This window comes from Eutrigla gurnardus (genome assembly GCF_963514095.1).
Source record: "Eutrigla gurnardus genome assembly, chromosome: 8".
Classification (NCBI taxonomy): Eukaryota; Metazoa; Chordata; class Actinopteri; order Perciformes; family Triglidae; genus Eutrigla; species Eutrigla gurnardus.
The window spans coordinates 21198945-21215443 of NC_139922.1; the positions used below are offsets into that span (position 1 = coordinate 21198945).

Consider the following 16499-nt stretch of genomic DNA (forward strand, 5'->3'; position numbering starts at 1 on the left):
AAATAACCCCAACAAACAGACTTACAAAACAATTCTCTCCTAAACGGTCCATTAGATTTGTTTTCAGATTACGCCCTTAATGACGTGGCTTCATCAGCTTTTTATCTGGAAACACTACAGAATACAGTTCCTTGTAAGATTTCCTCCAGCGCTCAAGGTGATTAATATGTATTTGTTTGATGTCCGGTCGATATCTTACCACCATGGTTAAAAGAGACTGCAAGGCGCTTTATCGGTATTGAACTCTGTCTGAGGCCTAATCCATTTTGTTCACATGACTAATGGCTTTCCCTTGACAGAGAGCTCTTCATTGCACTGCACCAACCAATAAGACAACAAAATATACTGTATGGGCCTAATAGTAAAGACATTCTGTTAATAAGGTTCCTGCTCTGACATGGTTGCAAGTTGATTGCGGTTATTATCTACATGGCCCAATACTGCAAAATCTTATTATAGCTTTTAATTAAAATGTTTTTTTTTTTAAATGTTATTCAGAGCAGAGTGCAAACATGATTGATTCCTAAATGTACAATGCAAGATGACGTGTTGGTTTAGCGTGCTGGATAGAGGTCAATTCAGATGAAGTATGACTCGTGGCCATTTCGGATTGGAAGCTGAGTCTGCACTCTACAGTCTGCTGCAGCACGGGGGGAATATATTTTAGTTCAAATATTACCAGAACCCTCCGTGCTTCACCCTTCGACTTCCCTCTGCAGTCAAGTGCACACTAATTCCTGCAACATCCTTCATCCCTGGAATGAGTCATGAAAAATGACTCTCTGCGTTAGGCTCAATCTGAGGCTGCACTTTCCTTCTACACCATATAACCACATAATTGTCCTTGCGACGAAAATAAGAGTGCTGAAAGTACAAGGTAAGCTTGCAGAAGGGAAAACATTTTCAGTCGCAGCTCCTGTAATGCACCCCCTGTTTTCATGGAGGGGAACATTCATGCGCAGTGTGACTGGTTCTGGTTTCAGCTGCAGAATAGGCAATCTATTCCTGCTAACTCAGTGTTTCTACAGAGCACTGACTGATTTAGCCAAGCTGTATTTTATCAAAGGGTCTTGGTTCCAGTCGCCAGCCACGACACCAGTCTATGTTGCTCCCAACAGTCTATTTAGGCTATTTCAAGAGTGCACAACACAAAATACCAAAGAACAGTTTCTTGATTTGGCAGCTTAACCGCCAAAAAGGTAATGGTTTTGTGTACTCTTCTACAATACCTACAGGGTCTTGTACTCTTCTACAATACCTACAGGGTCTTGTAGTATAGGAAATGGTCTCTCTTAATAGACAATTCAATTGAACATGGAGGAATACTGGAGGTTTTGCTAATGGAAAAATTGTCCGACAATGTCCTAATGTAGTTATATATAGGTCTCTATTACTTTATTGACCATCATCACAGCTTCATCCGATGGCACAACTCTCAATAAACTTCTTGAAAATGTTGATACACGACAACTTTCTGCCAAAGCACACAACAAGGAGGCAAGTTTGCCACCCTCATAACCTGCCCCGGCAAATTCAAGAGCCCACACTTGGCATCAATAGAGACAATTTGAGGCAGTTAAGAAACATTCTTTCCTTATGTAAAGGAAATGTTTGACATTCTGCTCAAGGTACTTATTTGCTTTGACCCTGAGAAGTCGATCAGGAGCTAGATAACACTCGCCTACAGTCTGTCTGTTTGAAGATAACACAATCTGCCAAACAGCACCTATAAAGCTCATTCATTAAGACATTCAATATTGTTTGATAAATCCGTACAAAGTGTGAGCAAAGTGCTATGTGTATGCTAGCTGCTCCGTATATTTACCGTAGAGACATGAGGGTGGTATTGATGTTTGCATCCAACGCTTATTAAGAAAACAAATTCCCAAAATGTTGAACCATTACTTTACAAATCAACATTCTCCTCAGTTGGACTCCCCCATTGATGATGAGATTCTTTGGATGTGGTGAGCTTGTGTTTTCTACAGTACATGTGAAACCAAAGGGACCAATTATATGCTTATAATAAAAGCCTTTTGCGATGATATGTAGTGGAGAATTGTGGTTAAATAAACTGGCTCCTACTTGGTTTACACATTTTTTTATTCGGATTGCATTTAATAAACAAGAACATTTAAAAATGTTGGCCCAATTTAGATGACGACAATGGTTCCACTTGGTGAGATTAGTCAAATACAGACGCGAAACAACAGCCTCAATTCCATACCTTATAGGTGAAAAATCAACAAATATGTGATGCAACAAACATGTAGCTAAGTGGCCCTAAAGTGGCATGTGTTAATCCCAGCAACAAACAAACGCCATTGGTCCGGCTGCCTGTCCATCAGTCCTGTCCTCCAATAAGCTTCTGCATTCGTGACTACAACACCTGGTGACATCAAAGCCACTTAATCTCCGGCACACTGCCAGGATCTCAGCTCGTAGCAAAAACCAACGCATCCAGAGGCTTAGTTTAACCAAAAACCCCACACATTTAAACCAACAGACACTGGATTGATGTCTAGAGAGCATCTGGATTAACACGATAATTCCCTGATGGCCGCCCTCACATTTTCTTAAGTCGACCATCTACAACTAGAGCGTAACTAGAGCGTAGTCGAATCATTCTGCAGCATGGTTAATTGTATGAACGTCGAAAGAGATGATGGATGAGATCTGAAGAAGGTTTGAGTTTGTGCAAAGACAGTGTGGCTCATTAGCTGAGAGAAAAAGACAGATGAGTCTCAGTCTTGGTCCATAGTGGGAGATTGTTGTGTGTCCTATTAGATGATAAGGGTGGGGGATACGAGAAGGGCTTATACATATCATGATTGTGGTGAATCCACCTCATGGCTGTGATCACTCCTCCCATTCCCTTCTGTATTAAGTGATGAGGAAGTCATGGTGAAGACGGAAACAAATTTGATATATATTGGACCGAATAATGAGATAGGCTTGTGTAGAATACAAAAAACAAAAATATTGCATAAATAAGTCAAATATAAATGAAACAGCTGGTTTCTCATTCATCCATTGGGATGCATCTCTCAGTTGGAAGCTGTTAACTACCCACGCCCTGACCACAAAATGTGCTGCTGTCAAAGTGATCCCGTTTGTAATTGAAAGTCTTTTAGGAGTCTGTTGTGATTGCAGAGGCGGCATTGTTGCCTGAAGCTGACAAAATACTATTATTCAAACTTTGACACATTAGTAAGTGACTAAACATATTTTTCTGCACATTCACTTACCATAGTTGGCTCCATCTTTGAAAAAAAAACCCAAACAACAATCCCAAAATCAAACAAAACTCCTTGGAAAGATGACTGGATGTGTGAATTTGTAATCCAAGAGGTGCCCTTTCTAGCTGCTACTTTAAACGGTTAATGTATTATGAATTGTATTTTTGCAGCTTTGACCTCTGTGGCCGAAGTGAAGCCAGAGAGGACGATAAGTCTGAGCAAACCAGCATGTCTCAGAGGCTGAGGGATAATCCTGCAGTGTGCCACTTGAATAGCTTTAGAGGGGGAGGGTGCTAGCTGGGAAGACGAGCGAAGAAGCGGATAGGACGCGTGAGACGAGTAGACAAACAGCGGAAACATGAATGTGATGTTGATACGAAACCAATTATGACATTATACAAATGTTGTACTCTTCGTTTTTGCACGGGGGACACATCTGTGAGAGTTTGTGCGGCGGTGAATGAAAGGGCCTAGATTTCATCACAAATACACTGCGATGCTAAAACCGACTTCACAGCAACCATTTCAACTAAATACTGAAGTTACCTGCATGACGAACAATGAATGCTCTTGAGAGAGGCAAAGAGAGCCCCTGATCCAGGGGAGACAACTGTTCCTGGCATAGTCAGAAGGCCCAGCGTTGACAAGGAACCACAACAAACATGTAATCTTGTTACTGTAAGAAGATTTCAGAGAGATGAACTAACTTTACACCGGCACATTACCAAGCACTCACTAGCTTCTGACTGATTAGACAACAGCAATTCAAAGAGGTTGCTGAACACAACTTACTACAGTTATTCTTTTTAGTAATCACAGAAATCAACGTAACCTGCCTTTAAAAATCAATGTGACATGGCCCCCGGTTTATGTTTTGATATAAAGTTTGTCTACGATGCATTCTGTGGATTGTGTTTGATAAGCGCAGCATGTCCTCCTCGTCTCCTGACGGAGTCAAAGAGGACACACAAGGAGAAAGACAGAGGGACGTCTTTCATTGAGATATGAGCAAGAAGGGAGTGACAAAGAGGAGCCGAGTGAGACAGCAAGGGGAAGGGGAGGGGAGATGAGATGAAGGCAGAGATGGAGGCAGGGTGGGACGTGACAGGAGAGGAGGTGAGAGAGAAGAGGAGGGACGAAGGTTGGGAGGCGGCAGCTCGGGAGAGGGAGAGAGAGAGGGGGAGAGAGAGAGAGCGCCACGGGGGCAGAACGGCAGCTGAACACATCAGGACAGAGATGTGATTCATCTCACGGTGCAGCGCGGAATAAGCAGGCTGCTGGATGTTGCCAGGAGACAGAGCTGCCTGTTGCAGATTTAACACGCACCGTAACAGCCGAAGCCCGTCATTAAGCCGCCCATGTGACCGATGCCGTAGACAGCAGCAAGAAGCTGGTTGGGTGGCGCAGTGACAGTCAATACCACAACCAGCACACACGAGGGGAAGTTGAGACGTACGAGTGCGAAATAGAGAGGTCGAGAGACGAGGAGAGACACATCCAAAAAAGATGCAGCGATCTGAGCTAGATAAAAAAAAAAAGGAGGCAGCACAGGAGACAGAGGGGAAGTGAAGGGGAACCAGGGAGGGTGGAGGCTGAGGGTGGTCTTGTGATGTATTTATCAGCTGTGTTGTGCCGTGAGCCCTCTTCACTGCTCGTTGGGGCATGGAGCAGGAGAGTCAAATCCAAACTGATGTGTTGATCCAAATAGGGTGTCATCTTCTCTCTCTACGACTGGCCAATGCAACAGAGGGCCCTGAAACAGCCGTACATGTTACAAGTAATATTGCGATGAGCAAAACAAGTAAAAAACTGATCCGAGCAAGGAAGATAAATGTGCTGCCCAATGCCGTGTGGATTTCCATGGTAAGGAAATGCTCAACGTAAACATGATGGGAATAACAATACCATCAATCTGTACTTAAGTACATCACATGCATATTCCACCATTGCATACATGAATAGATGAGTGTGGGATTATTTTAATTTCTAGCACGATGTTAATTTCAATCAAACTCCTCCGATATTCTGCATATGAATATGTAACAAAAAACAAAAGCGACTAATCAAACACGCATTACCGTCAGATCCTTTAATGAGCTGCCAGGTATTTTGATGAAGAGATCTTGTCCAAAGAGGCCCTTGCCTGTGCAGGCCAACTGTGTGGGTCATGATTTCAAGTAAACAAACGCAGGATGACTCAGCCTTCTGATTATGAATGCCTCCAGAGTGCCAGGAGCTCAGGGCGGCTGCACAAGAATCAGGTTTCTGCATCATTGTTGGTTCCTTGTGTGTGTCTCTTGCCTATTTTCAATCAATATCGACGTTGCGCAGCTATGTCAGTTAGCCAGGTGTGCTATTGCTCAGCTCGCAGAACAACAGAGCACACACTAATTCATTAGCACTGGGATGTAAACAACAAAAAAGATTTCTGGAGGTTAGACGTCATGGTCTGCTACAGGACGGATAAAAACAGCAGAAAGAAAACAGGAACTAATCAAGCTTGTTTCTTAAAGGTTTGTCAAAAAATAATTTATCACAATCATTTCTTAATGTCTCTTCAAGAGAATGAGCCTAATCAATCGATAAATCACCCCAGAAAAGACAGAAAAAAGGGTATTGAAAAGAGAAAAAGTACCACCAGGAAGTCAGAGTATAGTTACCAGGACAAAATAAAATACACATTATAATAATCATAAATGGAGAAATGTGTGGCCGCGCATTCCATTTAAAATATAATAATGTGAAAATAAAACGACCAGCTTTTACACTGCATTCAGCAATGATCACTGGACAAGCGTCGACACAGTCATTGCGATGCCTGGATTCAAGCAGATAGCATTGCTAAAGACTGAAATATCAAGGTCAAACTAACGTGAGTGATACTACAGAGACCGAACTTTGCAATTCACTGACGAGAGTCAGAGATGACATTAAGGAGGTCATTAAAACGTCATGTCGGAATTACAAATCCCAAGCATCCGTGAGAAATCTCACTTCATTAGCAAATAGCTGCAAAGCTAATTCCCAATCCCTCGGATGTACTCTGTGTTTCGTGCTAATCAGCAGATGTTAGCATGCTAACATGCTAAACTACGATGGTGAACACGTTAAACCAACAGCAGCCACTTTGACATGTCAAGGCAGGGTGAACGCAGTTGGAATTAATATCATAAATGACTAATTTCACTTTGCTAGGCAAGGCATGATATATACTTTAAAAAAATGACATGAGGTTGGCACAGGTTACCGTGGTTACTGGTCTCCAATCAGCATGGAAGGAAGAGACGTGGTAATTACAATTCAGTGTGTGCGAAAAAACATACATACTACAGTTTATTAAAACACAAGTATGCTGAACAATACTACACATAATGAGTATGTTCAGTATGCGTTTCAGACATCAACATGTTACCATTTAGCTGCCTAAGTAGAGCCTCACGAAGCTAACAGGGTCAACATGGCTGTTGACGGTTTTGTTTAGACACATTCACCATGACAAACCAATTTCTTAAAAAAAAAAACACACACACAATTTCTTGAAAAAATAACTGCCCAACTGTAACATTACCCAGGAGACCCCTGTGTTTTTTGGAATAATGTAAATTTGTACATGTAGCTATCGTGCTGAACCTTCAATGTCAGACATGCACCAAAAATCCTTCTTCCAGAACAGATTCAGAGTGAGAGATCCATCTCCCAATTTGACTGCTGAGCAGAAAGGTTTCTGCAACAGGCAGCACCTATAAACATGCACACACACACACACACACACACACACACACACACACACACACACACACACACACACACACACACACTTGCGACCGAGCTGTGATTTAACACAGCGTCCCGAGCGCTGCTGCAGTTGTTATGTAACTTGCCACAAGCCTCCTGGTGACAGAAGACAGGGTTAAAAAAAACGGGGGAGGGCAGAGAGAAAGAGACGGACAAGGGAGGCAGAGCAGAGCGGGGGAGGGGGAGACAGGCATATTGTGATGGGTAGTGAGGAAGGAATGTAGTGGCTGTGAGATGGAGCAGAGAAGATGAAGGCTCTGGTTCCAGTCCAGTTTTTCCCGATGGCCGGGGCCGAACGAGGGAACAGAGGAAGGGAGGGAGTAAATGAGCAAGGCAACAGTCACTCTGGAAATGCTGCTCTTCAAACACACAGGCTTTTCGCCTTCTTACCGTTTAGCTGCCTGATGCTGCACTGAATACTGATGGGCTGCCTTCAAATGCACGCTATGTGTGAATCCATGGGAAGTGTGGCGAGTGGGAGGTGCAGTTATTGAAAAGGAGAGAGTGCTACAGATTATTTTAACTACATAGATTAGAACACAAAAAACATATATCTTCATTTAAAAAAAATAATATATTTTTTTAAATGTTATTGCCTTTATGAACAGCGGAACTTAAATGTAATTTCCTTTTGAGAAATGACGGCACTTGAAAGAATGCGTCCTTGCATTTGTTTCTACGTGAGATGGAAGAGAGGAAAGGCCCGTTCCCACGTTGAGTCAAAAACGTCAGTCGCGCCAATTTCATAGTTTTATCTTAGGTGCGATGATGCTGCTGATATACACTAAGTCTTACTGACTAAACTAAACAAAGCCAAACAGAGATTAATAGATTTCCGGGAGTGTGAATCCCTCACAGTGGCTTAACTGCTCTATTTTTCTGTGCCTTTCAACCAGATGTTGTGACATTCTTGGACAGAAAGCGTGAAGCAAGAAAAATAGAACGTGGCATAGAGTGCAACACTCTGGGTAGCCCTGCGCTAACAGGGTTAACTTCTCTTCATATATTCACCGGAGACTAATTACTTCATCCTGGGTCAACACTTCTACCATATCATGATATTATAATGTCCAAAATCTAAGATGCTTAGATCCTTATAACACTGACCACCAACTATCTCCCTACAAGCCATTGTATAAAGGGAAATAAACTGGTGTGTTGGACACAGTGTCAATGCAATGGGAACGTCTTTGATTCAGTTAAATATGATGGTGATAACATGAGACCGACAGGAGAATACGAGCAACAAAACCCAGAGATATACGCCAACTGGATGTCCAGACTATAATCACCTTAAATCCCTATTTATACCTATAATACCCGGAGGCCATTTAAGTAGTGCAACTGACTGGTTCCACTGTGGTGGGTCGCAAATCGAACCAATACTTGTTTACGGTGAGCAATCTCAGCACTCAGCACTTTAAAGCAAAAACTCAAGACTGTGTCGAAGTTATTTATAACACTCTCCACAACAGATATTGCCTAGTTTGCTGTGGAGAGTGATGGATTGATTTTGTCTAATCAGGAGCCAAACTAGTGCTGCCGTTTGTCAAATAAAGAAGGAAGAAAAATAAATAAGCCCGGTGTAGATGATTCCATGTAGGAGTTGGCTAACCAGCCTGAAGGCATAAACAAGCCACCAAACCTGGCCGGCCTCCTCAGCTGGCACGAGAATGTAGCAGTGATCGGCTCTAAATCTGACTTTAGAATTTAGAAGATTCTTTTTTATAGGCCGAGCTGCAAAGTGTGGCTTACAGATAACCAATACATTAAATAAAATGGCAGGTTTTATTTGATTGCCTGCTCTTTAAACCACAGATTGTTACACATACCTTCTTAACTTCCTCCTGACTTCCTTTTTCTCAATAGAGCTGTTATTTTGTAAATGACAATGACTGGATAGAGGCTTGTTCTAAGTAAAGAGACTTCCTAGTTGAGAAAGATATCGTTTAGATTAGGAAAAATACATTTTATTGCGGTTCGCAATAGAAAAAACACTAAAAATAAGTTGTTCCATTATCAGGATAATGGTAAATATCATCACGAGTGACTTGAAAAAGTGGTCTAGCTCGCTATCATGGTAGAGAAGTAAAAAATAGAGCCTGATTTAAAAAAAAGACCTAAAACTAAAATACATTAAAACAAAAATACAAGTATTTATCCTGTATTTAAGCAGGCAAACCTTATAATCATCTTTTTAAAGATTTTTTGATTGTGTGCAATAAAAATCTTTAGTTCTTCATGAAATGTTAAGTGATTCCAGTATGTTTAAATGCCATTTTAAGCATATTTTCATAATTATCAGGATAACATCATGAATCGCAATTATTTTGTCCGTAAAATATCATATCGTCCCATGATCTGATGAGCCATTTTGTGGTTTTCTAAACCAATGAATTTGACAATAAAGAGAACAGTACAAACACTCAGGCTATGTAATTCTGACGCAGCTTCATCTCCCAGTCAGAATTACACAGGATCCCTGGAGAAGGCTGAACTGGGCCATCATGATCTGATGAGCCTTCTTGCACATTCAAACAATGTCTCTGCTCGTCAAACGGCTGCTTAACCTTCACGCCGCAGTGAGGTTCCATCGTAATGCACACAAAACAAAGACGTCACACCAGGAAATCAATAATCACCCCAGTGTTACTATTCTCTCCATTGAGAGCTGCTCTTAGTGAGGTAATAAAAGGTAAATTCTGAGATAACCTCCCCTAAAAAAAACATAAAATTACCAAGACAGTCTAAATGTTGTTGCGACCCAAAGAGAAGCTGAAATGTATAGCGTTTAAATCCTATACGCAACGTTAATCCTGTACAGGGTAAACCACATAAAGAACAATTCAACATAAAAGCCTCAATTAAGAAACAAAAATGACCTCCAGTTGGCTCACTGACTCATGAAAAATTAACACCGCTGACAAAGAGCTATGAATTACCTCAAGTGGTGTGTTTAACCTTATAAATTACACAAAAGGTCCTTAAAAAGTACTTGATGGCTCATCTAAAAATACTGGTGAAACCTGAAACTACACAGCGGGAAGATTTTTGGGGAAAGTACAAACAGGAACTTACCTTCTCCACCAATGGGAGGTCAGGTTTCCATAAACCTTAGAGAGAGCTGTTGGTCCCCTGCGGGAGATCACCTGTGGAAATAAAACATGAGATGTTGGAATCGGCCTTTTGAGCATCAAGTATCCGTAAGTTCAAATGGAATGGGCCAAAAATGGAAATCAGCCCAACACGTGCCAAAACACCAATTATAGTAAGAGACTCTGGCACTGTGGGAAGTAAAATATTTAACAATGTCAGTCCCTTCTGTTTCTTTATAGTTTCTCTTTATTAATACATCAGTTGTATTTGTGTAGAAAATAAAATGGATCAAGGTTATATGTGCTGTTCAAATCCAGTAAGAGGTAATTATGTACTTAATAGAGTGAAAGGGCAATGATTGGGGTGTGGATTTCTGCAATGATATTTGAACAATGTCAGCAGATAACACATGCACTGCTCTAAGTACCATCATGTAGAATGTATATATTCACCAACACATACCACATTCTAACGGAGTGCAGCCCACACAGCACACAAATATCAGCACATACTGATCCCCCACACTACAAAACAGCAATATAATCAGTATTAGAGAGAAGTATATTACACATGTAATAGATCAGAATAAAAATATAATAGCGTCCTTATTGCACGACTGTTGCACTGTTTTGTATTATAATAGACGGAGGATTCATTGGATTGTAAAGATAAAAATGTGACAAATCTAGGGTGAAAAACTCAACAAATGATACTGTGCAACTCCCCGACACCAGGATTGTTTTTATGACATGCTTTTAATGCACTTGTAGTGGGATCATCCAGTGGATTGTAGCGCTCATTTTCTACATTGATTATTCCATTGCTGGCGTTGGTTTGAAATATTGATTTTCCATAAAATAAACCTAGACTCTACATTGAAATAATCTTCGGTTTGATGCACTTTGATACGCTCGGACTGTAGATTCATCTTCTGCAAAAACAATTATTTGATTCATTGATCGACGAAGAATTCTTCAAAGAAGAATTTTGGATCATTGTCACATTGCAAAACCCTCCAACTAGCTGCTTTTCTCTATTTTACATCATTATTAAAGGAATACCTTTAGGTATTACACAGTTTGAAGGAAATACCAAGCATTCTGAAGGCGTCACTGGGCTCTGTGAAACTATTAACCAAAACTGCAGAGGGCACACAACAAAATATACCGTGAAGATGCAAAACGCCACAACTGAGGTGGACTCGTCATCGATAGTATACTCAAATCTCATATTCATGTACTTAAATAAGGTAATTGAATCACCTTGAAACAGTCATGTAAAGAGAGCAGTCAAGAATTTAATGTATTATAAGGAAACAAAGGTTGAAACAAACATTTTAATAGTACTAATAGTCAGTAAACAACTTGTGACAGTCAAGTCTGAAAAGCCCTGAGCGTGCAGCAGGCGCCTAGTTAGACAAATTCAGAGGTGCACGACCAAGCAGCTCGACAACTCGGGGTGCCTTCGCGCTCCGCATGACAGCAGCGATGACGTGGCATATTCTGGCACGTGCCCCTATGCGCCGGTGTCATGAAGGCAAGCATAAACCAAGCAGAAGTCTGTTTCTAGTCATTTTGACTGCATGTAGGATATGCTCCTGCTGCAGCCGACCAACAGGACGAGCAGTTAAGGTAACAGATGGACGTTCTGGATTTCAGGAAAAAAAAAAAAGAAAAGAAAAGAAAAACCCACAATGAAGCAGCCAAGCCATCACATGAAGCAACCCGGATGTGGGCACGATGGGATGCCTGACAATGACCACGTGCAACAGATTCTGGCACAGTCATGTCAAAATGCTGAGTCACAATCACTTCATGCTGTATTTCCTCTGACTGTTATATCATTATGTAGCCATTCATTTATTGCCAAGTGATCATATTTTAAATTAAACAAGCCCAAAATGATCTGGCGCCAGCTTCTAAAAAGTGAATATTTGCTTGTTTTCTTCGTCATATATAATAAACAAAATTCAATATCTTTGGGTTTTAATTGTCGGTCAGGCAAAATAAGCCTGTTGACTCTTCAGAGACCAAAAGATAAATCAGTTGAATAATGCAGCTAGATTCTGATGAGGATTTTCAGTAATTGCAAAATGTATACAAATACCACGACGAACCGCTTTACGATCCAGTCAAGAAGGCAACTTGAATATGTCCATGAGGAACACACCCTCTAGTGTTCACAGCCATGACCTGAAACTGCTGCATTCACAGGTGCATTCGAATGTCCCCATTGATGTTGATGTTTAACATTCCACACCGGTATTGATCAACCTCTATATAGCACGCGATTCACGACCGGCGCGCTGGGACTCCATTTTGAATTAGCCCAAAAGATCATGACTCAGTGCTCTGCTTCAGGCCAAGCCACAGCTACATGATCATGGTTGAGCGGTGACACGTTGGGGGTGACGCTGCATGGAAACCAGCTGGTAAACACAAACCTCGTTCATACCGTGCTACAAAAAATGTTAAAGCTAGTATCCCATCCCGTAAAAGAAATAGAAAGCTAACAGAATCTTACTTTCATTTACCTCCCTGGCGTGTAGCCGCACACATGAAGAAAAGATCCACGGGTAGAAAACATCATGAGATTCTTGTCTGCTACATTAAAAGGCGCCGCGGATCCTTTTGAACATCTCCAATGTCATGAATCTTCCACCAAGAATAGAGACTTGTGTGTGTGTTCTCCTATTCACTCAGAGAAATGAGACACTCCAGCTGCCCTTCAGACTCTCTGTTCTTACGTTGCCTCTTTTCTAACACCTTGTCAGACACCACTATCTCCTCTTTTAACGGTGGAACAGCAGCCTTTAACACTTCCCTCAACAAACACAGTCAAAAAGGATATATATATTAAAAAAAACAACCCACACTATTTCACACACTGTCATCTCTCCCTCACACACTGTGTTTCAGGACCATCAACAAACACCAAGTACTGACATTGCAACAAAGCAACACAAAGGTCACCCACATGAGGAAACAACACATTCCTCCATGCGAGATATTTTCAGAGCAACGCGGGAAGAATCAGATCGAACTGAAACCTATTTTGGATTACTTGGGAGGCAGGTTTGAAATCTGAACAGCAATTTGCACACATTGCTATTCGGCACCAGTTTCTACGTTAGCCCTCGCTTTTGTCTTGATGCACTGCAATGAAACATAATAGACAAAGAGAAGGGAAAGCTGGGCTAAAAATAAATCAGAGTTTTAACTGCCATGCACTGTGATCCGAACAAAGCGACCTTGTCAGAAGTGCTGCGCCTATTTTTGACATCTCACATTAAATAGAAGAACAAATGACCAAATGACAATAGCTTGAACTGCAGTGCTTCCCACAAATCCCACGCCGCTGTTAATCCTTTGTCAGTTATTATGGACATGGCTAAAAAGAAACCAAATTGAAGAGGAGTCGGATTAAAAAAAAAAAAAAAAAAACTAGCTAAAAACCATTTAGCAAAACTGCTCAACACTATTAGGGTTTCACTCCCCTGGGTTAAGCTCGCTGCCCACGATCACTACGTCCCCTGTGGTAGATAACGTTAATGTCATACTGTTTTCTAATAATGGATAAAGATAACCACAGATCAAGCTAGCGGATGAGTGAGTGCAAAATGGTAATTAATTTCTGACAGCCAAGCCATAGCGGCCTCACCATAATAATAAAAAAAAACAAGTCAAGCGTGGAAACACGAAGTGAACAGCACCGCAAACACTGTAAGCGCTGGAAGCATGAGAGGAGATACTCGTGGCTTTACTTCAGAAGGAGAATATCTTGACTTAGTTAACAGCTTGATGCTTCTCAAGGATACAGACCAGCACTTCTGTACTGTACAAGTATTCGCACTGCACACAGTCAGACACAAGCAAATGCACAGGAATAGAGAGGTACGGTTGTGATAGGCCCCGTTAGGCTTGTACAGGTGGATATTTTGATTTTTTTTTAAAGCCCTGTTTCAGTATTGGTACCAAAACACAAGCAGCTCTATACAATTCCTTTTCCCAGAGTATAACCCATCAGTAACTATAGTCGAAAGCTGTGTAACTCTGTGTTGTCTGTCTGTTTGTTCCTCTGTATGTTGGGATATGGATCCCCCTGGGTCTGAAATAAAGGATTATTATTATAGCTCATAAAATAATAATCAGTAAACAAGATTTACATTTCTGCTCAGACATTCAATGACAGCCTTTGATAACTGACCATTTTTCATGGTGCTGCGGACAAACTTCCATCTGTAACAAATAGGTATTAAGGTTTGCTACTGAGCTTTACTTATTAGGTTACTACGGATCATGGCTCCCAATCTGAATAATTCTGATGATAAATCTGAATGAATGATTAAAAGGACAAGAAAGAAAACCAAATAATTGTTTGACTTTCTTTACTTTTTCTTTTAGCTTTTCTCTTTGAGAAATAGTGAATATTTTAAAAACACAGATTGATTAGATGGATAGATTTCTCTACATCGTGGAGATCCTGGTGATGCACTTTTAACGTGTCTCCACAGTGGAGCCTTGCTAATAAATAGCAACAACTCTTTGACTCTCCTTTCGGCAAGACAATCGGATTAGCCCTGACAGTATCATCATCATCTTCCTCTCTGCAGCCCGTGGGTCAGGCTCTCTTGGGGGCACCTTGGCTGCTGACAGCAAATGCACTCCAGCAAACAGTGAATTCAGCACCATGGACAACTCCGAAACAAGCTGAGGCGACCTGCCTGTCATCTGCAACGTCACCATTAGCGACGGATACAAAAAAAAAACGCTCATAACAGCCCTTTAAATCTCTCATCATTCTCTGTTGATAGAAGATTACGTGACGCCTCGGCTTCCATTAACTGGCCGCGGAAACGGCAGCGATAACAAAAACATCTCTAAACGCATAAACGTGGCTATGAGAGGGGGCTTTAGTCGGCTGTAAGCCCATATGCATGTCAGCTCAAGGGGGCAGATTTCGCTGAATGATTAAAAAGACCACATGCACCTAATCCCGTGTAGGAAACAGGACGCTCCTCCTCTGTGGTGCCGCTATGTTTGCCAGAGAAGGAAAAAAACAATGACGCGAGCGATGGTGCTGCTCTGACGACCAATTACATAACGTCAGCGCGGAGCGCTCTCATTAACATTCGCGTCCATTAACACCGAGAAATCCTCAAACATACAACGGGAGCGATTCCTGGCTCACATCCAGTGTATTTTGTACCGATAAAGCCCAGCATATATGCACAAAGCGTGGACACCTTCCGTCGTCATACCTCACGCTGCAGGTCTTGTTTACCCATTTGACGCATGGGATGGAACAGAAAATGGCATTCCCTCCCCAGCCTTGACCACCATCTCCATCTACTATAGTGTAGCCTACATACCATGGCAACAGACATGGCGTGTTCTTCGTGTAGATATATATGTATGTGCTCGTATGGCATTGCTAATACACCTCGGACACTGAGGTCAAATTCAAATCCGTCTATTCGAAGGGCAGCAGCTGCACAGTAAACACAACATCCTGCATCATTTCCAAAGGAAGCGAGAACATGAGCTCCCCTGTGCAAAACCTAACTGAACGACTCAAGAATAGTGTTTCCGCTGGCGAGCAAAGCATGCAGTAGTAAACCAAGATGATGCAAGATGGTCCACTTCACCCTTTAAAAGGTATGCCACCAACGGTACACCATTTAAAATGACGCATGCATAATTCAAAAAAAATTCGCCATGGCTATGGTATTGCTGGTGGACCTTTAGTACTTGGTCGGTCTCGCAGCAGAGAGCGGATGAGACATTATCCAAAGGATGGGGAAAAGACGCGAGATTCCTTTATCCCTGCGTCGCCCTTCGCTGGAAAGGATGCTCAGCTCGTCTTCCCAGTGCAGCAATGTGGCATCAACACGGCACACACACGCACACAGGTTGACTTACCAGAGATGCTGCCGCTGCTGCTGCTTAGGTGCACTACTGCCCAATAGCCCGTGCTGCAATTTACTCAGTATTCCCCCTTGCAGTGACAGAAGGTGACCCTGCGTTCTCTCTGCAAGACTCTGCATCCACTAGATCACGACGCGCGCAGCGAGGGGGAGCTCCACGGCACAGGCGCACGTCGGGGGGATGGCCCAGCGATTTCCTTTCAATGGACGACAAAAATAGGCTGCAGGGAAACGAGGGAGCAGACGCAACTTGGAAAAGAGGACTTTTCGAAATTCCACCGCCCGACACGAGCTTAGGGGAGCTTTGCCGGACGTGTCAGCGTCTCAAGTCAACTTTGGATCACATTCGAGTCTGTGGGAAAATATTTTTCATCATAGATATGGACGACTTCTAAAGTAATATGGCAGTTCCAATAATGGGGAGAGCCCCGTTTGTGATTTCC

General features: G+C 42.0%; 1 protein-coding gene across 3 annotated transcripts in view; it reads right to left on the bottom strand.

The window, feature by feature from the left end:
* The window catches only part of pacsin1a (protein kinase C and casein kinase substrate in neurons 1a), a 28015-nt gene extending 11828 nt beyond the window's left edge, over positions 1-16187 (bottom strand). For 2 of the 3 annotated variants that reach the window (XM_084015658.1, XM_084015656.1), the window contains exons 1-2: positions 16052-16187; positions 10113-10183 (exon numbers count right to left, since the gene is read on the bottom strand). The gene's annotated coding sequence lies outside the window, so the exon portion shown is untranslated. Of the gene's footprint in view, positions 1-3248; positions 3393-10112; positions 10184-16051 lie in introns of those variants that run through there. The other variant, XM_084015657.1, reaches the window with a different exon arrangement.
* Positions 16188-16499: the final 312 nt, after the last annotated feature.